Genomic DNA, 26,166 nt, shown 5'->3' on the forward strand with positions numbered 1-26,166 from the left:
TTAGCAGGCAAGTTGAACAGGGATAGCAAAGCAGGAAGAACGATCAGTATTCTAGCAATGACTAACTAGCGCTGCTGGTTGGCGATAATAGACAGACAGCGCGGCGCGGGCCAGCACCCAAGGTGGGTCATAACTTCTGGGATTAGTCTCCCTTTAACTGTCGCGTCCTTCCCTAATCGAAGATAAGCAGTTTCTTACCTCCAGAGATGTTCACCTGTCACCGAGACTTTATGGCGTACCGAATACCTGCTGTCCTCAGAATGAGATTTTCACTCTGCAGCGGAGTGTGCGCTGATATGAAACTTCCTGGCAGATTAAAACTGTGTGCCGGACCGAGACTCGAACTCGAGACCTTTGCCTTTCGCGGGCAAGTGCTCTACCAACTGAGCTACCCAAGCACGACTCACGCCCCGTCCTCACAGCTTTACTTCTGCCAGTACGTCGCCTCCTACCTTCCAAACTTTACAGAAGCTCTCCTCCGAACCCTGCAGAAAGAAAGGATATTGCGGAGACATGGCTTAGCCACAGCCTGGGGGATGTTTCCAGAATGAGATTTTTACTCTGCTGCGGAGTGAGTTGCACCAAATTAGTCCATTACGATATTCGTTGTGACAACATATATCTGTAAGAACATTTTTATTACTTTTAATATTACGTACAGCCTACCAACCAAACAATTCAAGATGGGCTTTATTAGTTCTCTAGGCAGTACTATTTTCCAGAATGTTCAAGGGGATCTCATTTGTGTCGGTCTAGCAGCAAGCTGGGATTGTGGGGAACGAAAAAGGCGACAATTGGCTAAGGACGCGACGACGACTGGTACACAAGAACGATGCATTCCCGCTGAACATCTAATTGTTGTTATTAGTTCTTTTCGCTGATGAGTCCCGTCTTGGTCTGGAGAGTGATTCTCCAAGCATTCGCGTCTGGAAGGAGCGTGGAACACGATTTCGGCACCCAAACATTGTGGAAAGAGTCCTGTATGGAGGAGGATCACTAGTAGTGTGGGCAGGGATGACGTTTACCACTCGAACCGCTTTTCATGGAACTGCAAGGGTGAATCGGCAAGGTTTAACTGCTGTCAGGTATCGTGGCGAGGTCTTGGGACCTCATTCGCGGTTGTTGCGAGGTGCTGCGGGCCCAGACTTCGTATTGATGGACGATAGATAACGGTCGACCTTATAGAGAACAGGTGGTTGAAATTCTCTTGGAAACAGATAATGCACGCATGGCGTGGCGTACTCGTTCTCCCGATTTGAATCCCATGCATGTCTGGGATCCATCACGGCTTGCATCACCTCATCACCCACCAACCACTATCCAAGACTGCGAGCAGCTCTGCAGGAAGAATAGCTTTTATTGCCTCAACGCGGGACTGATCACATCATTCACCGCATGCCCTGTCGTTGTCGGGCCTGTATTGCTGCCAGAGGTGGACACAGCCCCATATTGAGCACATTAACCAGTTGTCGGAATGTGTGTGCAAATCCGTTAAGTTGGAAAAAAGGAAGAACATTTTCGTCTACCGTAATGAATATAGCAGTTATTTATGTTGTGTATTCTTTGCATTGTTTCTACTTTACTTTTACCTGTTTATACTGTTTCGTGGCAAAATAAACCCCTTTGTTATCTGGAACCGCGTTGTGTTTTTGCCTACGGCTGGATTCAGGGGAGCCTAAAGATCCCGTTTTCCCCAATTTGGTAACCTGTACAACTACATCTATACTCCGCAAGGCCGATCGCTGTGGCCGAACGCTTCTAGGCGCTTCAGTCCGGAACCTCGCGACCGCTACGGTCGCAGGTTCGAACCCTGCCTCGGGCATGGATGAGTGTGATGTCCTTAGGTTAGTTAGGTTTAATTAGTTCTAGGGGACTGATGACCTTAGAAGTTAAGTCCCATAGTGCTCAGAGCCATTTGAACCATTTTTGAAACCCCTTTGTCGCTTTAATTTTGGACACCAGTATAGGTGGCAGGCAGCTCGTAGTGACGACCTCGGGCGTGCGTGGCCTCAACTCTCTCGCGTCGATACTCTATTCTCGCGACGCCACGGAATTAACAGCAAGGCTGGACTCAGCGAATATGATTCCAAGGTAACGGAGGTCAGAGCTTGGTGTTACCTAGCATAGCGGCAGACTGCTTCGCCAGTTTTGGGTGTTCACGTTAACAAGGGACGAATAAGCCACGATAAACGAATGAGAGACAACTGAGAGGAGCAATGTGATAATTGAGGCTGAGCGCAGTGTCTCCGGCCGTTTTATAACATGAATCATCCACCTGCATGGATAAATCATAGCTTTTGGTTCTAGGGTTGCGCAAACGTGAGGACAGGTACAGTGTACACCACAATTAAAGAGTCACATTTTCAAAATCCAGCAGTTCTCCTCCGCTGCGACGCAGAAGTTTGAAATTTGGCTTAAAGGTGTCAATAAGCTTCCTTAGCAATTATGCAGATACGTGGTGCCATGCTACGTCATCATCGGGCTCGGCGACGCTGCAGACAGCAATGTGTCGACACATACGAAAAAAAGGCTGCAGCTCTGAAGTTCATGCGAGGTGTAAGGCGGGTTAATGATGTAACATTAGCACCGAATGTCACCACAGTTGTGTCCAACGCCACCATGGAGGTGTCACACGCTGGGAAGGACGTCACGCACCCACTCCCATATTACCAACACCTCACACCTTCAACACCCACATGGAGGGGGCGCCGCGGATGCGCCGCGTGAATTAAACTGCAAAGGAAATCTGTAAGTTCCTCCCCTCGTTCGACAAGATCCACGGTGCGCTCTTACATTCATTGAGCACTTTCAAAATGTTTCTGTACACAGGTAGCCATTCGTTGGTTCTTTGCAGTGACAGGCAGCCTTCTCGAAATCCCTGAGATTTCGCATGCGGCCAGCAGGCACTAGTTAAGCGACGTGGCGGTTCTCACCTGACGTGTATTGGTGCGGCTGCCTGTCAGCCGGTGCCTAGGAATTCGTGAATGGCTGTATCTTTACGGGGGAATTTTTAAAGTTCCAAACAAAGAAGCGCGGGTGACACTGAGGGGTGGGTCGTGTTAGAGGCACCCTTTTCTGTTTTATGCATACCCATACGTCGGTACGTACAGAGCACCACGCTTTTGCGCCATTACAGAGGCAGTTTGTAACAGTGGGGGAATTTCAAACTCATCGGTCGCAATGGGAACGAATACGCAGTTTCGAAACGTGACGCTTAGCTGTGTTCCACTGTGTAGATAAATGTCTTCTTCCGCGACTGCTTGTGCCACGAACCAATTTTTTACCAAACAGTTTTCCTAACCGTATTGGGATTTTTATTAAACCTTAATCGCATAATTATTCAGAAATCGCTATCTGAAACTTCTATCGTTTCACAATACGTTTACAGTTTCTGAAATTCGCGCGGAATTAATTTATTGGATGATATTGGCATGTTGAATTTATGCATCTGAGATTTTCTCCGCGTCGGGCACTGGGTGTTGCATTGCCCTAACTTTCTATCGTCATAGTTGACATCCCACTGTTGAGATGGCTGAATGGACACTGTCCGAAGGGCAAAAAATTGTGAAAAGGTTTATGTACTTTCTCAGTATACATGTAATGACCCTGTGATCATAGTCATTCGATTCGTAATTTAATCAGCTGTCACAGTCTGGTCTGAATTTAGTTCTATTGATTTTTCTTTGTATGGGCTGCATGTACTCGCAATGCTTGATTTGGCCTCACCAACGCTAGTGTGAATCGCTTTGAAAAAGTATGCTCCACAGGATGAAGTAGTCCAGAAAATTGCGGTGACCAGTCTTTTGGTGTGTTACCAGTTGTAATAGCGAATGATCCAAGCAAACCAGGTAGGTACAGAACAAAGGTACTCAGGTACGTTTCTTGTTTGTTTGTTTGTTTGTTTGTTTGTTTGTTTGTGTGTGTGTGTGTGTGTGTGTGTGTGTGTGTGTGATCAGAAAAGTCATCAAACCGCAGTGTTCAGAGTGCCCACGTTCCCAAACGGACCGCGCCGACCGCGCCGTCCGCGGTGGTCGTGCGGTTCTAGGCGCTGCAGTCCGGAACCGCGGGACTGCTACGGTCGCAGGTTCGAATTCTGCCTTGGGCATGGATGTGTGTGATGTCCTTAGGTTAATTAGGTTTAAGTAGTTCTAAGTTCTAGGGGACTGATGACGTAAGATGTTAAGTCCCATAGTGCTCAGAGCCATTTGAACCATTTGAACCCAAACGGACCAAGAAAGATAGTACTTCCTTCAACACAAACGCATCACACGTTGTAACCGCAATGTTGCGGAACAGGAAAGGGGGAAAACGAATCTGGTACACTGTGTATCTGCCAACAAAAACAGTGTGATGGTCCTCAGTGAAACGGAATGGCCTTTCGAACTGCGATAGCTCGAATGCGAAATTCCGTTGTTTCATAGCTTATACGGCTCTGTATCTGGTTTAGAACACTACTTTGTTGTGTTATTATTATACAGGGTGTTCCACCTAATGTTAACACTCTTTAATGTTTCGCAAACACATTGTTCAGCAAATGATGTTAAACAAATATTTTACTGTATAGTTAATACTCGTGGAGCGTATGCACCGTTATACTGAAGTAACTTTAGGTTGTTAAATTGGTCAATGTGCTAAGAAAGTGAAGTCTTCCACTGTGGGTGTTCACTCTATTAACATTTCCGGAACGAGAGGCTGTAGTTGATACTTACACAGGTTGTTAGTTTGTTATCTTTGGAGATGTCCTTCGCACACGAGAACGAAAGGGTGGGGAATAGTTTGATGCACTGACCACGACCTCTTAGCCCGAAAGTCTCTACACAAGGAGCTATGTATCTTATGGTGCAATTCCATAATTCTTGTTAGGGGGCTGTGATATAAAACTTGTCAACATTTACAGTTAGGCATTTCGCGAAAAACAGATGGAAAACACGTGAACTGTACAGCCGAATGTAACAGCACGGAAAATTAATACTTCAACACTCAAGTAAACAGCTCAAACTTTACGACTCCACTGGGCAATGGACAGTTGTTTCATCTGCAACGAGCAAGCCATCGACGGGAAGTTGAGCACTCAACTTTCTTCATCTCCATAGTAGTTGTCTTCGTTCGCAAGTTTAGCACGTTTCACGTGAATTTTTGTGAAATAATCAGTTACAAGCGTACCAAGTGCCAAATCGCTATAGACCTTTATCTTATTAAATACTGCAAGCCGGCCGAAGTGGCCGTGCGGTTAAAGGCGCTGCAGTCTGGAACCGCAAGACCGCTACGGTCGCAGGTTCGAATCCTGCCTCGGGCATGGATGTTTGTGATGTCCTTAGGTTAGTTAGGTTTAACTAGTTCTAAGTTCTAGGGGACTAATGACCTCAGCAGTTGAGTCCCATAGTGCTCAGAGCCATTTGAACCAAATACTGCAAATTTCGTTTTAAAAGCAGTATTTGCTTCTGTACTTAGGTATGTGGGAACGTAGTCTCAGAGGCAGCTGTACTTATTTTTCGTACGATTTTGGGCACGCTGTGACCATTCGCGGGCCGTAAACAACATATTTAACTGTACAATCAACAATTCCAAGAACTAATAGAATCCAAAAATGCTCCATGCAATCATGTACTTCTGTCTTCCAGTGTAAACTGTTAACACATCTGGAACAAGACGCAATGGTTGTTCTAAGCGTGTTGATAGACAGGATAAGACGGTGGAGCATTTCAATATTTTAATTATTTATGGTTTTGAAATGCGCAGTTAAATGTGTCTTTTATGGCCTGAGAATGGTCATAGTGTGACAAATGGATTGAAAAACTAGCTACAGCAGTATATATATATAGCGCAGTTCCTAACCTTTATTAAAGCTGTTCAGCACCGGCGACGCGAAATACATTATAGACTTGGTCAACATCAAAGCACTCGCTCGTTGCCGTATTATGAGTTACTGAAAACCTTTGTTAGCTGCTTTTGCTTTCATCACGTACACATTTAGTAAGAAAAGCTGCTTGTGCCGGGCATACCTAGCTAGATGCCGCGCTCGAGGAACGAGCCCCGCGCCATACAGAATGCGCCTTTTTGTTTCTTTTCTTCTTTTTTTTCTGCTGACAGTGTTTCTCATATTTCCTGCGGGCTAACGTGGACTTAGGACACAAGCGCCTCTGGACGGACTCCTAGTGTGCGACGGGAAGCTACGAGATTGGGTTTAAGAATGACGAGCCGCCATAAAGCCTTGTACTTAATAAAACTTTTAATAGGACATTCATTCCGCCTTGTGCGGAGCAGCGTAAACTTATTTGGCCGAGCGCGCTGGCATGCAATGTCCGCGAGGCAGCAGGAGCAAAAAGAAGTAGGAGGAGGAGGAGGAGAGCAAAAGAAACGGCGCAACGCTGAGCTTTTGTTTGACTTTGTTTGCTCTCGGCGGGGCGGGTTGCGTATCAGCTGATAGACGAAACATCCGCCCGTCTTACAGGCGCCATCCAGTCCGTTGTCCACAGCGGGCTTCTGTCCTCCCCCCCAGCTACCCTGTTCCATCCCAGTAACAAAATACAATCCTAACTGTATCAAAAAAAAAAAAAAAAAAAAGGGTCTGACAGAAACGCAGGCGGACCTATGTAGCGGCGTCGCGTTCCTTTTACTGTTCATCTTTGACGGTGGTCAGACAACAGCCCATCCGACGTGTTTGTTACCGCATCATGGTGTTGTTTACTGTTGCTGATAGAGGAAGGTCACTGATAGTATCGGAGACGTAAGGTTTTCCGAAATTATAAATTTTTTGGAGGCTGTATTCGAAAATTTTTCAAATTAAACAGCACTATAATACGTTACGTAATGGAAATACAGAGGGGTCCCAAAAACTGTATCTACTGTTTAAAAGTCCATAACTTGCAAACTAATTGACGGAGTTGTCTCATTTTTGGTGAAAGTGTAGCGTAAAGTCCAACTTAAGATATCACTGTAGGTGTTCGAAATGATCACACACAAACGATGTCGCCGAACTGCAGCACGAACTACTGACTGCAACGTGTTCAGTTGGACATTTGCACATGAATGTACGATGGATTCTCGAAGTTCATCCAATGTGCGTGGCTTTTGTCGATAAACGACGTCATTTAGTGTTCCCCACAGCTAAAAGTCCAGAGGGGTTAGGTCTGGAGAACGTGGTGGATACTCCACAGCACCTCTACGGTCTATCCATCTTCCTGGCAGATTTTCGTCGAGATACGCCCTAACACGATTTTGGTAGTGGGCTGGGGCACCATCTTATTGAAAGTAAACTATTGCGTCTCCATACAAGTGTCGGATGGCAGGTAAAATGGATGTCTGAAGCTTGTGAAGGTACACCTCACCGGTAACTGTGCTGTCAAAGAAGAATGGCCCAATCAAGCCCCGGTAAGGCAACCCACACCACACATTTACTCCTGGCAAATTCACAGCTTTGTCTATATGGACGTTCGGATTTTCAGCGGACCAGTAGATGCAATTGTGGCGATTTACTGTACCATTGAGTTTGAACTGTGCCTCATGAGACCACACAATCATCTCTGCAAACTCTTCATCATTGCGCTCCATGTGTAAACATCTGGGTAGTCCACGTTCATTGCGTGTAGCAATCGTGGCATGTAGCACTTCCACTTTGCTGTCTTCAAAATTCGCCGAACACTTGAGCGACTCACTCCAGTTTCACGGGCACACTGTCTCACACACTTCTGTGGTGAGCGAGTGAATTATTGTAACACACGACAGGAGTTAGCTAGACTTGTTACTGTTACAGGTCATCCAGATCGTTGTTTGTGTACACCTTTAACACAGCCTTCGGCTTCAAATTTGTCTTGAATGCGACGAAACGTTTAACGTGTCGGTGGCTCTGTTTGATACTCATTTCGCCATTGCCGTTGAACCTTATTAATGTTTTCGTACTTAAAATACCACTTCAGAACTGACTTCCTTTAATCGAATGTAAGCCTTGCGGCAGCCATGTTTACTCGAGTAACTAGGTGCAACTAAGAACAAAACATTGGCTATCTGGCGACTGTCATCTGACAAAACAAAAGAACGCAATACAACGGTTGTGTGGCGATTGCCGAAACTATTACACTACCAAAGATGAGACAACTCCGTCAATTAGTTTACCAGTTATGGTCTTTTAAATAGTGGATGCATTTTTTTGGACCCCTGTGTATAAAACTCATTGCCCTAAGAATATACGTTCATTGCTATTTTAATATTTTTTCCACTCTTTAAATTTCGATCGTTTAGGGCTCTAGAGGTATGTATCGAACATGAAACAGTAACGTGTAAAAACATTTTTGTTACAAAAAAGGTTCAACTTGGTCATTAAAAGTTATAAAAAACAAATTTCATGTCTACATCTACATACATGCTCCGCAAGTCAGAGGGTATCTTGGACCACTACTGGTCATTTCCCTTCCTGTTCCACTCGCAAATAGAGCTAGGGACTCCTTACGAGCCGTAATTGATCCTATCTTCGCGGTCCTTACACGAAATATATGCTGGCGCAATAGAATCTTTCTGCAGTGAGCTTCAAATGCCGGTTCTCTGAAGTTTCTCGATAGGGTTCCGCGAAAAGACAGAGGTTTCACCGCCGGAGAAAATACTTTCGAACAAGCAAGAATTCATAATAAAGTTGTAAAGTTAAAGTTCTGAACAGAATAGATCCAAATCAAAATTAGTTTATCCTTAGTAAAATATTTATCACGACTAGCGAGTATATGGACACAGTTCTCGTGGGCCCAATCCTCAAAAACGTGGCATTGACTCCAGTCTTCTTCGAAGGATTCTTTGATCGTACACTGCCGTTTCCTGTTCATCTCTCAGAGATCTAAAAAAAAAACTTATTGTGTTCTAAATTAGGTTCCATGGTCACAGTATTGTTTTTCCGAAAGGCTTTAAATCTATCACCTAGTTACCTAGTTTACATCTTGGAACTGAATGTGCTTCCTTCGTGTTATTTTCACCCCATTTATATCATGGTTTCTCTACATTTGCATATTAAACAAGAAAAAAAAACAAAAAAATGGCCATGTACGAGTAAGACTTGCGTTCTGAAAATTCAGTACAACCTTATGTGTACAGACAGTTCATCAGTCCTGGGAATCGAGAATTTCGACAATTTTTGCCTATTATCGATACTGATACTGCAAGAAATCGGTGCCGGGTATTCATAGACTTGCGAGAATGTTTTAAGTTTTAAGTCGGATACTAAATGACAAAAGAAATATTTTTCGTGTAACATAACTACATATTAACAATATTAGGATTTTTTTCTCTACGTCTACGGTGAACTGTGCTTCCTTCAAACTTTCGTGTTTCTAGGTCAACGGCAAGTACTCTATATGTTTTGATGAGTGAAATCTGTGCCATAAATGGCCATATCTTTTGATTGCATAGCCTTAGGACCTTCAGTTTTCAACACAGTTAAGGGCCAGTATACCTTAATACGTGACATAAATTTTAATTGATTCATCTGCTCATTCCTGGCAAAAACTGTTTTAACAGTGAGACAGACAGACAACAAAGTGATCGTAGGGTTCCGTTCTTACCGATTGAGGTACGGAACCGAAGAAACCATAAAACTTAAAAGTTTTGGTGCTATCCGTTTTGTCCGTTACAATCCGAAATTGTTTTATCTCACTCTGCTCGACCATGCACTGTGATAGTGTAACATTACCATAGTTCTTGGGTTGACATTGTCACAGCCTACAGTATAGAAAATAATATCAGTTGTATCTTTTATAAATGTGGTCTCACATATCGATACCAACCTCGGGCGTCACAGTTGGCAACGGAATCGCAAATTTTCGTCTGACGCCGACAGCGGTTGCACGGGATCTGACGGACCCAATGTTGTGCACCCGCTGAGAGCACCCTTTGCCGCAGCAATATAGGCCGGCCAGCGGCAGCCACTCTCCCCAGTCGCGCTTGGGGCCTCTTCACTACGACACCATCTTTCGTCCTTAATACAGTGAGCCGCCTCTTTGTACGCATTTTCATAGCTGGACTCTGTTTGTTGCTGCATTACTCTTCATATGCTTGGAAAAGTACAAGATCAGCAAATCTTCTGTTTGCGGTATCGTCTTGTTCGCTAATCATTTCTGATTCTGTCCAGTTTCACTACGACGACAGGCCGCTCCACTCTGTAGCCCACCTCTCCTTCCCACTGTGTATGAAGTCGTAAACAATAATATAAAAATGAAATGTTACGTACAAACAAAACGCAACTCTGCAAAGTGAACTTCGTGCACTGCAAAACTCACTACAAACAGGTAACTTGATTCCTCTCCTAAAAGCATAGTTGTTTTGATACAAATTCGTGTGAGCGGTCACACAGCAGGTACCGGCTGGTGCTTCGAGTAGCGCTGGAGTTTAGGAACAGCTGTCCTCCAATACGGATGTAATTATGATAACTGCCCCTAGTGTTATATGCATCCATACAAAAATCTTTGAAATTTGCGGTCGGTATTCCTGTTTACTAAGCCGTAGCTTACCTTGCGGGCTTTAAAATATAAAAATGAAATGAGGTAGCCCTCAACTACGTACCCTCAGACTTAGAGTTGAAATATTAAAAGATTTGGCTGGTTTCGTTGTCTGGGGGCTGGGATACGTAGTTGCCGCATTACAAGGCAAATACTGCTGAGTCTACAGTATACAATATGAATATACACATGAATCGAATGGTCGAAGGTTCCTATCACTCGGAAATTGCGAATTTTGAATGTAACATAGAAATTTATAAGTGAAAGATTGCAATTAACGATTTTAAATGATGAGTGCGATAGCAGAAGTACCTTTAAGAATGCTGTTTATTACTTCAAAACACTTCTTGGTGTCGATGGTCCAGCAATTAAATAAAATATAAGTTGCATAACAGGGAAACAATAGATTCCTAATTCACGTAATTAGTTGTGAACAACAACATAGCTCGCTAGACATTCACTTGTAAAGGTATACTACCTCTTCACTGCAGAAGCCGCGGAAATCTCGCAAGTGCACATGTCGGCACTACTCTCCCGCGACCACGCGCAAAACTGCTCCACTCTCCAAGTCTTTCCTGTGACCGTACGTCGCTGCTTCCCCGTCCAGCCCTCCCCGTATACTGTGCGATCCGATGCTCCATACAGTCTCTCCATTCTTTGGTAGTCGCCTACCGTAGTAACGAGCGCCGGGATTGGCTAGAGCACTGCCGCCATGCCTCCAAACCAACGCACACTCACAAACATATTGAAAACACATACGAACTACTGGATTTACATTTAAATAACTTGAAATTAAATAAATATTCCTGCGGCTGGACCATAAACACGCTGTAACACACATTATTAAATACACAAACAAATTAAATAAACATATATCAAAGGAATAGCAGGCCAGTAGCCTAATGTCTCTGTGCTTTCTAAAACACAGTAAATATTTCACCAATTTCTTCATGAGTAGTATATATTGGATATAAACAAAGACATAGACGAATAAATATATTTATAAGCGTGCTGCTACCGTTTTTTGTGTAACTATGGAGTACTTATTGCCTGACACGATCGATAGTAATCGGCCACTTTGACCTCCAATGACTCCAGTACTATTCAGGTTAAATGTCTGTAATTCATACTAATTTAGGTTTACAAATGTTTGTGAAATCTTATGGGGCTTAACTGATAAGGTCATCAGTCCCTCAGCTTACACACTACTTAACCTAAACTATCCGAAGGACAAACACACACACACCCATGCCCGAGGGAGGACTCGAACGTCCTCCGGGACCTGCCGCACAGTCCACGACTGCAGCGCCTCAGACCGCTCGGCTAATCCCGCGCGGCTTAGGTTTACACTAATAGCTTTCTAAAGACAAGTCGGTCGACAAACTTGTACAATTTACAATCAGATACTAAACTTTAAACTAATAAAAATATTAATGCGCTTTCAAATCTTTAAGCTCACTACCCTTTATGTAATGTGGTTTTCTCACGATGTATGGCTGCCACTACATCGGCCCTTATGTGATTTTGTCTGGCTCTAAAACGTTGGTTCCCTGCGAATGTGTATTAACTGGATTGTGGACCAGGGTTCGTAATTCTGTCTTAAGAGCCATTATTGTTCTGACATATATACCGTGTGTGGGCTTCACTAATACAGTAATGTAATTTTTATATTCTGGCTGTATATGCCACTGTGCGTAACTCTCTCGGCGTAAGCGCCACCTGCCTTTTTGATGTATAACTGTACCAAGGCTCCCATACTGTTATAACGGGAGTGTTAAAAACTTTCTTTCTTTCTATTGTTACTTTATCTAAGGACGTTATTAATACTGATAATTTACACGTTGCTTTTGTACGCCAATCGGCACATGGTTCGCGCCATGAGCGCCACCTGCCCTGGCCGCAGAGTAACTACGCTGGCCGATTACACTCAGTCGGTTGTGAGCTCTGCAACATCCATGTACTAATTTATATTTACGGGACAAACCCTATTTCTAGGGCTATATTTTAATTTTGACAAATGGATTTATGCCGATATTTGTAAAAACGACGATGATACATCAGTCCATACTAATGTAAAATTGTAAGTACCAGTCGTCGTTCTCATATTTTTGTAATGCAAGAGCTCTCTAATTTGTGTTAAAATCTATTCTTGACTTAAGTTTGATACCTTTCTAATGTAAGCTATGATGTTCATTGTCCTTAGGCCACCTTCTGAAGAAGACAAATTTAAATTTGTTGAAACCTAGGTAAAGAATTCTTTATCCATTGCAACTGGTCGGCTGTTTATAATTTTATTACGTGGAACCGTTGCTGTTGTGCAGCTATGTTTAAAATACCAAAAAAAATAATAACGATATTGAAAATCTGATTACACCATCAGAATCGTCGTGCAAACAGTTGTAATATGTATGTTTCTTTTTAAGGTATCGTGATTCCTCTGGCTATGATTAATTACTGCATGAACTGTGAAATGTCTGCCATTATGGTTTCACAATGCCCGCCATCTTTGGCACTCCCGGCATACAAATCTCCTTCATCGACACAAAGCACAGTCCTCGTCACGGCGTCAACATGGAATTGCCAGCCACGCAGTCGGCCTGGACCACGCGTTGTGGCTACCCCTCTTCTCCCGGCTGATGCTCGGCACTACACGGCCTCTGAGGAGCCGCGGCCTGCCGAACGGTCACTCCGAGTGTCCTCGCCTCTCTCTCTCCACACTATGGAAACTACTGTACATCTGCTAGTGATTTCAGTATTGGCTAGGCAGTTAGTTGTAATGACGCTCCCGTTAGCCACTGGCGCCAGGTGCGGCGTTTGCGCAGTTTTCCGTTTTTTGAGTGCAAAAGACGTTAAACCAATCGCAATTCATCGACACTTAACAGAAGTTTATAGGGAAGTCGTCTGTGGATGCCAGAAATGTCCGCAAGTGCTGTAGAGTGTTTGCAGATAGTCGTACTGGAATTTATGACGAGGAAAGATGGGGAGACCACCAATTCACGAAGAGAGAATTGCAAAGGCTGAACAAATCGTGCTCTAAGATCGGTAGATCACTCTCAGTGAGCTCTTTGTTCCTGAGATTTCACAGACTTTGGCTGAAGTGTTGAAATTTCGGAAGGTGTGCGCAAGGTAGATCCCAGGAATGCTAACAGAAGGCCACAAACGACAACGCGTTGAAATTTCTCTCCAATTTATTCAACGTTACTCAGGTAAAGAGGACAACCTTTTGGATTCAGTAGTCAGGGGGGGGGGGGGGGGGGAGAACCTAGGCTTTCCACTGCAACCTTAAATCAAACATCTACATCTACATTTATACTCCGCAAGCCACCCAACGGTGTGTGGCGGAGGGCACTTTACGTGCCACTGTCATTACCTCCCTTTCCTGTTCCAGTCGCGTATGGTTCGCGGGAAGAACGACTGTCTGAAAGCCTCCGTGCGCGCTCTAATCTCTGTAATTTTACATTCGTGATCTCCTCGGGAGGTATAAGTAGGGGGAAGCAATATATTCGATACCTCATCCAGTCAGGTGACTGGCGGGATTCCGATTCAGATTAATCCAGGATCCAGATTGATCCAAGCCGCGGAAATTCAAAGGAACACAGTCTGCCGATGAACCCAAGTCAACCGTGTTTTGGGATCTAAAGGGGATATTGTTGGTCGACTTCATGGTTCCTGCGACAACTAAAAGTGCCGGCAGGTATTGTCGGACATTAAAAAAACTCAAACGGCAATTAACGAGGAATGTTGAGCAACGGCATAAGCCTTCTCTACGACAATGCTCGCTCTCCCACATCGCCCGTCAAACCGCGGATCTTCGGTCACAGTTTGGACGTGACGTCCTCACCCATCCACCCTGTAGTCTAGACTTGGGGCGCCAGTGACTACCACTTGTTTTCCAAGTTGAAAGAACACTTGTCTGGAAGGCGCTTCAGTGACGATGCCGAGGTGAAAGATGAGGTCTGATGCTTCTTCAATAGCATAGCGGCGGGCTCATGTGACATTTTACGAAAACTGCTACAGCGTTTGCAAAAAATGCATCGATCGAAAATGCAATCATCATCATCATCATCATCATCATTTAAGACTGATTATGCCTTTCAGCGTTCAGTCTGGAGCATAGCCCCCCTTTACAGTTTCTCCATGATCCCCTATTCAGTGCTAACATTGGTGCCTCTTCTGATGTTAAACCTATTACTTCAAAATCATTCTTAACCGAATCCAGGTACCTTCTCCTCGGTCTGCCCCGACTCCTCCTACCCTCTACTGCTGAATCCATGAGTCTCTTGGGTAACCATGCTTCTCCCATGCGTGTAACATGACCCCACCATCTAAGCCTGTTCGCCCTGACTGCTACATCTATACAGTTCATTCCCAGTTTTTCTTTGATTTCCTCATTGTGGACACCCTCCTGCCATTGTTCCCATCTACTAGTACCTGCAATCATCCTAGCTACTTTCATATCCGTAACCTCAACCTTGTTGATAAGGTAACCTGAATCCACCCAGCTTTCGCTCCCATACAACAAAGTTGGTCGAAAGATTGAACGGTGCACAGATAACTTAGTCTTGATACTGACTTCCTTCTTGCAGAAGAGAGTAGATCGTAGCTGAGCACTCACTGCATTAGCTTTGCTACACCTCGCTTCCAGTTCATTCACTATGCTGCCATCCTGTGAGAATATGCATCCTAAGTACTTGAAACCGTCCACCGGTTCTTTGTTCCTCCTATTTGGCACTCAATTCGTTTATATTTCTTTCCCACTGACATTACTTTCGTTTTGGAGATGCTAATCTTCATACCATAGTCCTTACATTTCTGATCTAGCTCTGAAATATTACTTTGCAAACTTTCAATCGAATCTGCCATCACAACTAAGTCATCCGCTTATTTACGTGGAAAAATAAAAAAAGTTCAAGCTTCAAAACTGTGTACAGTTTAGTGTAAATAAATGTTCCTGTATATATATATATATATATATATATATATATATTTTTTTTTTTAAGTTGGAGACCATACTTTTGAGATCCCCTTCGTACATTGCACGCAGACTCAACGTGCAGTTCTGGCGGTATATGGGCCAAATGCAGTGTCGCGCCCAGCCGATGTGAAATAGTGTCAGCAGTTTCAAATAAACCGCACACACCTTGGTAATGCTGATCGGGAAGAAGATCCGTCGACATCGACCACAGTCGACAATGTCCAAGCAGCCGAGGAACTTTTGTGTAAGCTGAAAGGACATCTGGGGAAAAGAGATTTTCCAACGATGAGGGCGTTTGCACAGCGGTTCTGGAATGACTCCATGATCAAGGAAGGAAATTAGAGCGTCGAGGAATTGAACGAATGGTAGGATTTCCGTTCGTTGTTTACCGGTTCTAGACGACTGTGTTGAAAAATAGTGTCACGTATCTGTGTCACTATGTAGTGTAGTGCAGCATTCAGTAAGAGTTACAGTGCCTCTCATGATAATGTGTAACTTACTTTTTGAAGTTACCTCGTATTACGAACGCCAGGACGACCTCAGAAAAGGCTCCTGCGGTGTTGTCGTGAGAATCTGAAAGTGCATTGAATGGTTCAAATGGCTCTGAGCACTATGCGACTTAACTTCTGAGGTCATGAGTCGCATAGAACTTAGAACTAATTAAACCTAACTATCCTAAGGACATCACACACATCCATGCCCGAGGCAGGATTCGAACCTGCGACTGTAGCGGTCGCTCGGTTCCTGACTGTAGCGCCTAGAACCGCACGGCCACTCCGGCCGGCGAAAGTGCATTGAAGTCGGAGGTAGAATCTATGAAGCTCAAATTTGACGTATTCATTTCTCTTTGCTTAGCAAAAAAAATGTTCAAATGTGTGTGAAATCTCAGGGACTTAACTGCTACGGTCATCTAAATTATCCTAAGGACAAACAAACACACACACACACACACACACACACACACACACACACACACCCATGCCCGAGGGAGGACTCGAACCTCCGCCGGGGTCAGCCGTACAGTCCATGGCTGCAGCGCCTGAGACCGCTCGGCTAATCCCGCGTGGCTTTGCTTAACACATTCAGTGGGTATTTGCAGTTACATTGTTACAGCTGTGTCTTTGAAACTAATGAAAACTGAACGCATGTAATATGGAATATTTTATTCGAATTAGTCTGTACTACCGCCTCCTAAAACAACTGCCGTATCTCAGTCTATCTTTTCATTATCGTACAGTCCCAAATGCAGCATCGTTGAGCTCGGAGATTATCGGTCGGTGCACGTAGCGGAATTGTGCAGCCGGCGTGATTTGCGATACAAATATAGTCGTCGCACGGTCGTCCCAGTTGCCCTTCTGTTCTCACTGGCATTCAGCGGATAACCTACGGCTAATCGGCTTACAAAACCGTCTGGATGAAGAAGAAGATGTAACACGGGGAAGCGATAGTTTGTGGAATTTTCCCATCAGCAGTGCTGATTTAAGGTCATTCTCCTGTCTTGGCTATGGCAGCGTTCCCGACAATCTCTCACGAGGCCTGCTACGCCCATAATGGCTGCTAAACGCCGATCCCATAACTACGGCTAACGGTCCCGCCTCGTCGCTGCCGCTTTGACCCTCGCCACAAATTGCTGTGTAGGGGCACCAGCAGAACGCCGCGCTCCGCGTGGGCCCAGTCCGGCATCGGCCGACTCTGCGCTGTCGGTGATCGGAACACCTGTCCGGTTTTAAAACCATTCGCTTCCGGTGCACTGCGAGATGCTCTGTGACAGAAGATTACTCCAACTTGTTGATAGCTCAGTCAGTAAGGAACAGTTTTTTGAATCTGTTATCTGCACAGTGGTGTCATTTGGGTTGCAGGGCATTCGTCTTATGTATCATACACTTATGTACTGGCGGACAGGGACACTTGAGCATTGCGGAGGTTGGTTACAAAAATCACAAGAAATAAGAGGAAGGAATCACTTGTGAGTTCGTAAACGCCTCCATCAGTCCATCTAGCACAATGGCTGTGAGAAGGGAGTTCAAAAGAATGGGATCCAATACTCGTGCATATCTCGCAACGCACACACTTTTGTAGTCAATGCTAAGCGACGCTTGAGATGTAAAGAGCGACGCTACTGGCTTGAGGATTACTGAACGTATTTTCTGTAGTAAGATTCTGTGTTGTACGGACCGAAATGATTTTCAGCGTCGAAAAAATGATTCTTTCGGTTTGTTCAACTTGAATGAGGTCTATTTTTTACAAGCGTATCACCAGCTTGAGTTGACTGATAGAATGTGTTGTAGAATTTTGCTACATCTGGAATTACGTGAAGCAGAGTGATAGTTACATTGATCAATGTAACTGCCTTCTGATGGGTGCAACATATTTTCCATTCGCTTGACAAGTCTTGCCGCGTTTCTGGTGCTACTACCGTGGAAAGAACACACGTTGTACGAACCTAGCCATTACAAATCACGAATGAAGTCAAAAACACGTAAATAGAAAACACACACACACACACACACACACACACACACACACACACACACACACGAGAGAGAGAGAGAGAGAGAGAGAGAGAGAGAGAGAGAGAGAGAGAGAGAGAGAGACGACTGGACAACAGACTGTCAAACAGAAATTATGTAAAGTCCTTACCTGTAGAACCTGGTCTTCTCGTTGAGCGCAAAAGCTTTCTAGCTACATATTTTCCGCGGAGAGAGGTGGCACATCGGTTTAAGCCATGTGAATTTAACAACTCTGCTCGTGACTGCAAACCCCATCCGTTTTCGGTGGTTTCCTCTAATTGCTTGCTGTAAATGGCCGTGTTCTTACGTGCAAAACGACACGGCTGAATTCCTTCCCTACGAGCTTGTGGGCTTCCTCTGGTTTCTAGTTATCTCGCCGTAGATGCGACGTTAAACCTTGGTCTTACTGCCTTCCTAACTTATTTGCCATATCTTCGAAGGTACAAGTGAGTTTTGTAACTGCGTAATGTACAGTGTGCACCATCACTTTGCTCACGAAGAAATTACTGCACTACATTGATGTTGTTAACACCAGCTTACAAATGTGACGTAGGAAATCTGTAAACAGTGCTTGGAGAACTTTCATCTTTCTGGCTCTTGTTCAAAAGCCTTGGACACACATCCAGATTTTCTAGACGAGTGTGACTTTGTGGGTGTACAGGGCATTGAGTCTGTCGCCATTGACTGACATGTGGTAGTTTGTAACTGTGTTGTGTGTGTGTGTGTGTGTGTGTGTGTGTGTGTGACGAATGATGATATTCAAGTAAAGGACTGTCTGGACGATCTTCATCGAACATCTGTCGTGTTTTGACAATACACAAAAGGAGGCTTACTAGGCAATGATATTTCTTCGCGTGTGTTGGATGCCATCTCTGTGAAGTCGGCTACAAAGATCAGGCGTTTTCCGCGTTACTTTTTAAAAATTGTATCTTCAATTTTGGATACTTTCATAGTTACCGCGATTAAATCCGGTGTACGTGCGATCAGTTTATCATCTCGTTTCGTGCTTCGTTATTGCTACGACCTTTCAGCTGGCTCTCAGAATTGAGAGTCTTAGTTATCATTAAGAGGCAATTTTGTTTGAAGTAGTAGCAATAGTAGTAGTAGTAGTAGTAGTAGTAGTAGTAGTTTTATTCATCCGTGTGTCACTTTAAAAGAATATTGACATGTCATTGTGCTAAAAAAATGACAATAACATAACTCATTTACACAGGCATCTACATATATATTTACAGTTCTAGTTCGACAAGGGTATGATAAAAAATAAAATTTATTCAAACAGCTGGTGTACGCACCCAGTTATAAATGTCTGTCCTTAAGGAACTCTTTACTTGTACTGCTACTATTGTTCCCAAACTTCCTTTAATATTTTAATTTACTTTTTTTACCACGCTCCTATTTTACAAGTTACGTTTTTATAACAAATTTCTGCACTATGTAGTGCCATTTAATAGTGCGTGGGCGTTATAGTACTATTGTGTGCTTTAAACAAGAAGTGAGATAGGTGAAGGTGGCAAACATCTATTCAGTGGTGTGTGAGTGTGTGTATTGGAAAAATGCAGTCAGTCTACGAAAGACTCGTGCGACCCATGCAGTATTTGTCAACTGCGTGGGACCGATATCAGGTAGGATCAACAGAGGCTATTTCAAGATGCAAAGAACGGCAGCACATATGGTCACAGGTTTTTCCGAGAGCGTCTCGGAAGTGCTGAAAAATTCGAACTGCCAGCCGCTTGAAGATAAAACCAACTATCCCGGGAACGTACTTACAAAGTTTCAAAAACCAGCATTAACTGAGGAATCTAGTAAAGTGCTTCAGCCTGCTACGTGTCGCTTCCGTTGACCGAGACAAGATTAAACTACAGGATGATTAATCGTCAACGCAGCCGCTTTCGCAGCGTGCGATCGGCCGGCTGCTCTCCTCGCGGCGCGGGTGACCGCAGGTCCGCAGTAAGTCAAGTACAGATTCTCGCGTGAGTTATCTCTAACATACTCCAACCAAAACACTTCAAAAGTAAAATAAATTACCCACGAAACCAAAGCAAGGAGATGCTGGAACTGCCTCCAATCGTTGTTCGAGCATGTCTGACACCTTCTTAGGAAATTGCTCATTACACTCTGCAGTTCCATTTGAGAATTGGCAGCAATTTCTTGGCGAATGTTAGTTTTAAGTTCATCTAAAGTGTGTGGGTTTGAGTGATACACTTTCTCTTTTAATGCTCCCCAGAGATAAAAATCGCAGGGGTTAAATCGGGGGAACGAGGAGGCTGTGTGTTCTTAGCGATAACTGTATCTTGAAACACGCCACGAATTTCCTGTAATGAGAAGTTGGCTGCATGTACCGTCGCATAGTCCCGCTGAAAGATCGTTAAAGCACGTTCTCTCTCAGTTAATTGGCCAAAAAAGGCCTACCAATGTGTTCCACATATCTTTCAGTATTAGTTGTTTCCTGAGAAAATAGGACATTCCATTCTCTCACCGCTTATTCCGCAGCACACTACTGCTTTTTGGTCATGCAGGGGTACCTCGTGCTTTTCAGAACTCCAGTAACGGTTATTTTGTGAATTGATGTGTCCACTTAGGTGAAATCATGATGCGTCCGAAGAGAAAGTTACGTGAGAGATCACTTTCTCCGTCATGCTCCCTGTTCAGACCCCATTCAGAAAACCGCAATCTTTTAGCAGAGTCACCCTGTTTAAGTTCGTGCACTGCAGTTATTTTGCAGTAACTTAAGTGACTTCTTACCCCTTTTGAACGGAACATATGAAAATCACATTTGCTGATAAAGGCATGGGAATGAATTTCTACGAGACCTTTCCAGAGCATGTACAATGTTATCCAGTGTTTCTTCGGTGAGTACTATACGCGGTCGTCTATTTCCTGTCAAGAACACTTCCTGTTCCACGAATATTGTTGACAAATCGATGAATGATACTCCGATTAGGAAACGGAACATCATGAAATTCCTCTTACAAAAATCTTCTTACTACATGCGCTGATTCTGTAAACATGTATAATTCGTGCATGTATACCCTTTGGCGAATAGGATAGTTGTATTTTCCCATTTTACTTAAAACACTTTTCACTGAATCCACTTGCGTTGCGTCGCCCAACATACGCGTGTTACCTGCGCAAGACATCTACACAAACTAGGCCTCGCAGCGGAAGGGAAATATGAGACGCCGCGCCAGCGCTGCCGCCGACAGGCTACCGGTGGGGACAAAATCCCCGCCAGGCGGTTAAGGATTGATCACCTTGTAGAATGAATTTTCGATCTCCGGTAGAGTGTGCATTGATTTGAAACTTCTTGGTAGATTAAATCCGTGTGCCTGCCGGACTCGAACCTGAGACCTTCGCCTTTTGCGAACAAGTGCTGTAACGACTGACCTATTCAAACATGACTGGACGAACCATCACACCTGTATTTCCTCCACTGTGTGTTCTCCTATCTTCCAAAATTCACAGAATTTCTCCTGCATACGTTGTGGGAGAATAACACTCCCGCAAGAAAGCACATTGCGGAAAATGGTGCAAGCACGGTCTAGGCCCCTGGCATGGCCAGCTTTGGTGACCCGAGGGCCAGATTCACTTATATACTTAAACATCGCAGGGTCCGTCGTCACGTGACGTTAAATGTTTGAGGTAACGCACCAATATGAATGGCACCTGCTTCCCCACCCTCCACGACAACGAATTACGCCTCTGGACACGAGTTTTTAAGAGCATGTTCTTGTTGTTAGTCCCATCTTCGTATGTTTAGATTTATTTACGACATTTTGCTATAGTTGTCGTAAATACTTCAGCTGCAAATTCTGCAATGCCATTGATAATGAAACAATGTAGGTCGTGCGGTCCAACGCACGGCTTTCCGGGCGGGAAGGAGCGCCTGGTCCCCGGCACGAATCCGCCCGGCGGATTGGTGTCGAGGTCCGGTGAACCGGCCAGTCTGTGGATGGTTTTTAGGCGGTTTTCCATCTGCATCGGCGAATGCGGGCTGGTTCCCTTATTCCGCCTCAGTTACATACACTATGACGGCGATTGCTGCGCAAACAATTTCTCCACGTACGCGTACACCACCATTACTCTACCACGCAAACATAGGGGTTACACTCGTCAGGTGTGAGACGTTCCCTTGGGGGTCCACCGGGGGCCGAACCGCACAATAACCCTGACTTCGGTGTGGGGCGGCGGAGGGGTGAAGTGGACTGCGGTAGTCGTCGTGGGGTTGTGGACCACTGCGGCTGCGGCAGGGACGGAGCCTCTCCGTCGTTTCTACGTCCCCGGTTAACATAACAAAACATGTTGATTTTAATGGTTGTGATGCTAACAATTCTTCCGTTATGTTGAACTCCACATCTACTCCACGATCACAAGTTACTAACTGAGCTGTGTCTCACAAATTAGTGCTCTCGTCCAAACCGACCCCAATAATAACTAGTTTGTTGACCAAGGTGTGGTTTCAATTGGCACATTTCGCAGCTAGTCGGTAATTATCGTTCCAATGTCGCCTACTGCCAACGTCTGCGATCTATCAGCGTGTAGCACAGACGTAGACAGTAAGCAGGAAATAACGTGTGTGTGTGTGTGTGTGTGTGTGTGTGTGTGTGTGTGTGTGTTGTTACCAGGGATCCAGAAGCGAAAATATTTTTCCCCACACCCCTTAACGGCAGTAAGCCATTTCCCCCCACTCTTCGCACGTACTTGAGCACATTGACTGTAACATTCCGTGTGCAGATTAAGAAACTCGAGGCGAGCCGAGCGTCGGCGGAAAAATCGGAAAATGCCTCCCAGACGGAGTACAGTTGCCAGTGCCTCGCTCTCCGTCATACGGGTTTCTTCCGCGGGATTGAAACCAATTGTGGGAGCGATCCGTGGCCTAGGGCAGTGGTTCCCAACATGTGGTCCGCGAGCTATGCCAGAGGGGTCCGCAAGATGCTATTAGAATAAAAAATATATTAAATATATGTCGTATTATAACAGACTTTTTGTTTTGGCCGCTTCCTGCATGAGCAGAGCTTTAGCGAACGCTAACTTCTGCGCCTAACCCCTTCCTAGAGCCAACTGACACTAGCACACTCTAGCGCAAAACTAGAATTAGATAGAGGCAAATAGTTCTGCTGTATGCCGTTAGACTGCGCTCGCTGCCCTTGTGCAGCTGATAACTGATAGTCACTTTACACAGAAACTCGCATTTCAGACGACAATTGGCCATTGTTAATTTATTGACAGTGCTTTCACAGATCGTGTTGTTTACATATTCAATATTCTATATTAAAACACTAGTGTTGGTAAAGCATTGTTTTTCGCGGAGCTACAGTTCGCGTAGTTAAAAATGGACCGTTGGTTAAAAAGTGGTTCGTTAAAACGAGAAAGGCCTACGGATGAAGAGGAAGGTAATGCTTTTTATGTTCAAGCAAGTAAGTCAGTGACTCTCGAACCAAAGTTGTCAGTGTCCATTCAACGTAAATCTTGCGTCCCTTGAACCTAACCCTTCCAAGATCAGTGTTAAGCTTACTGGAAAAATTAGAAAATATAACTCTGATTACTTGTAAATGCAATCTCAAGTGTAGTATACTTGACAAACCAATACACTCAGTTTTAATTTTTTCCTGCCATTTTCAGTTCATACTCAATTTTTTAATGGAGTTTGTTATACTAAACACCCAGAATTGAAGACAAAGATTTTGAGCAATAATCAAAAATTTAACAACAGTGATGGCTAAATTGAAAAAGTTTTAAGCTCAATATTTTTTCAATAATGAATATGTCAATGTTTTTGCTAACAAGGGAACCTCCCCATCGCACCCCCCCTCAGATTTAGTTATAAGTTGCCACAGTGGACGGGCCTTGAAAAACTGAACACACATCAGTCGAGAAAACAGGAAGAAGTTGTTTGGAACTATGAAAAAAATAAACAAAATATACAAACTGAGTAGTCCATGTGAAGATAGGCAACATCAAGGATAATATGTGCTCAGGAGTGCCGTGGTCCCGTGGTTTGCGTGAGCAGCTGCGGAACGAGAGGTCCTGCGTTCAAATCTTCCCTGGAGTGTAATATTACTTTCTTTATTTTCGCAAAGTTATGATACGTCGTTCGTTCATTGACGTCTCTGTTCACTGTAATAAGTTTAGTGTCTGTGTTTTGCGACCGCACCGCAAAACCGTGCGATTAGTAGACGAAAGGACGTGCCTTTCCAATGGTAACCGAAAACATTTGATCGCAAGGTGATAGGTCAACCGATTCCTCCACAGGAAAACACGTTTGATATATTCTATACGACACTGGTGACGGCATGTGCGTCACATGACAGGAATATGTTGTCGACCCACCTAACTTGTACACTTGGCGAATGGATAAAAAGATTCTTCAACCTTGCCCGATTTAGGTTTTCTCGTGTATGTGATAATCACTCCCAAAAAAGTGATGGGAACGTAAGAGTTTGTCACATAAACTGCAACAAATTAATGCAACAGTTTCACAGTCGCACAGTTTTCTCTGTGCTCTGTCAAAACATGTTTTTAACGTTTTCAAATTTTTCCGTGTGTAGACCGTCAAATCCTGCATATGTCCAAGCAAATCTGAACATGTCCTGGAATTTTGGAGAGCGAAGTTGATTGTGTGTGAGTGCTTGAACTTTGATAATTTTCTGAAAATAAAAAAAATAAACTTTTTATTCGAGGGAAGACTTGAACCAAGGACCTCTCATTCCGCAGTTGCTCACGCTAACCAAGGGACCACGGTGCTCCTCAGCCCATACTATCCTTGATGTTGCCTATCTTGCGCATGGACTACTCAGTTTGTATATTTTGCTTATTTTTTTCACCGAGCGAGGTGGCGCAGTGGTTAGACACTGGACTCGCATTCGGGAGGACGACGGTTCAATCCCGCGTCCGGCCATCCTGATTTAGGTTTTCCGTGATTTCCCTAAATCGCTCCAGGCAAATGCCGGGATGGTTCCTTTCAAAGGGCACGGCCGACTTCCTTCCCCGTCCTTCCCTAATCCGATGAGACCGATGACCTCGCTGTCTGGTCTCCTTCCCCGAAACAACCAACCAACCTTATTTTTTTCATAGTTCCACACAATTTCTTCCTGTTTTCTCGATTGATGTGTGTTGAGTTTTTCAAGGACTATTCGCTGTGCCAACTTATAACTAAATCTTAGGGGGGTGCAATGGGGAGGTTCCCTTGTAAGTACCAAAATTGGAAAACGTATAAAAAGACTCTTAATTTGGCTTTTGTAGGTACTTGATACTATGATGACAAGGTACCAATCATGCTCGATGAGGGGGTCCTCGAGAAAATTTTGTTGGGAACCCCTGGTCTAGGGAATTGTTTCCAGCAACGTTCGACGTCTTCCAATGCGCACAGAGTCGTTTAAGCAACCATTCTCCCATGATAAATGCACGAATGGAAGGCGAAGATCCTATAATGTGTGGTACAGTAGAAAGTGACTTTTGCCGTGCGCTTCACAGAGATCAGGTGGAGGGAGACGTAGTAGACATGCACTGGCGTGAGAAACCGCGGGTTGTATAGCGGGCGCCCGAGTCGCCGGCGGCGGCCCACCGTGACCCGGAGAATGGCACGCGTTTCGGCCGGTGGGGGCGGATCGGTGGCGCGGCGTACGGTCCCGCAGGTGCGGTGCCTCGGGCAGCAAAGCGGCGGCGGCTGCGGCGGCGGCCGATCAGTCGATAAAGTAGCGGCCACGCCGCCGTAATAACGGGCCGGTCGATCAGGAATTGCGCCTTCCGGCACGCGGGGGAAGCCCGGCCCGGCCCGCGCCGCCGGCTCAAATGCTGCAGCCCCACACACGGCACGACAATGCGGGCGCCTGGCCGCGCTGCAGAAGCTCCAGGGGCGGCGGCTCAACTCAGGGACACAAATCCTGAGGCGAGCAGGTGGCAGAACAATAGAGGGAACCACTACAGAATTTGGCGCTTTTTATTCGTGACGGGAACATCACATTACGAATTAAAAGTAAAGAAAAAGAGGTGCAGATTAAGGCAACGGAGCAGTAAAGTACATTGAGAGCGCTGCAAACACTTACAGGCTCGTTAATTAAAAAAAAGGAAGAATATCCTGAATATCTCCGATCGTTGTGAATGTAGAGTGTAGCCAGACACACTGAAAAGCTTGTAAGGGTGCTGCAGGGGAGATTGTGCTGAGAAATGCAGGTTGTATCAAAAAGAATCATCCAATTTAAAAAAA

General features: G+C 44.7%; 1 protein-coding gene across 1 annotated transcript in view; it reads left to right on the plus strand.

The window, feature by feature from the left end:
• LOC126418457 (homeobox protein PKNOX1-like) overlaps nt 1-26,166 on the plus strand; it is a 714,504-nt gene that overhangs the window by 479,644 nt on the left and 208,694 nt on the right. The window lies entirely within an intron of this gene.

Source organism: Schistocerca serialis, chromosome 9 (assembly GCF_023864345.2).
Source record: "Schistocerca serialis cubense isolate TAMUIC-IGC-003099 chromosome 9, iqSchSeri2.2, whole genome shotgun sequence".
Lineage (NCBI taxonomy): Eukaryota > Metazoa > Arthropoda > Insecta > Orthoptera > Acrididae > Schistocerca > Schistocerca serialis.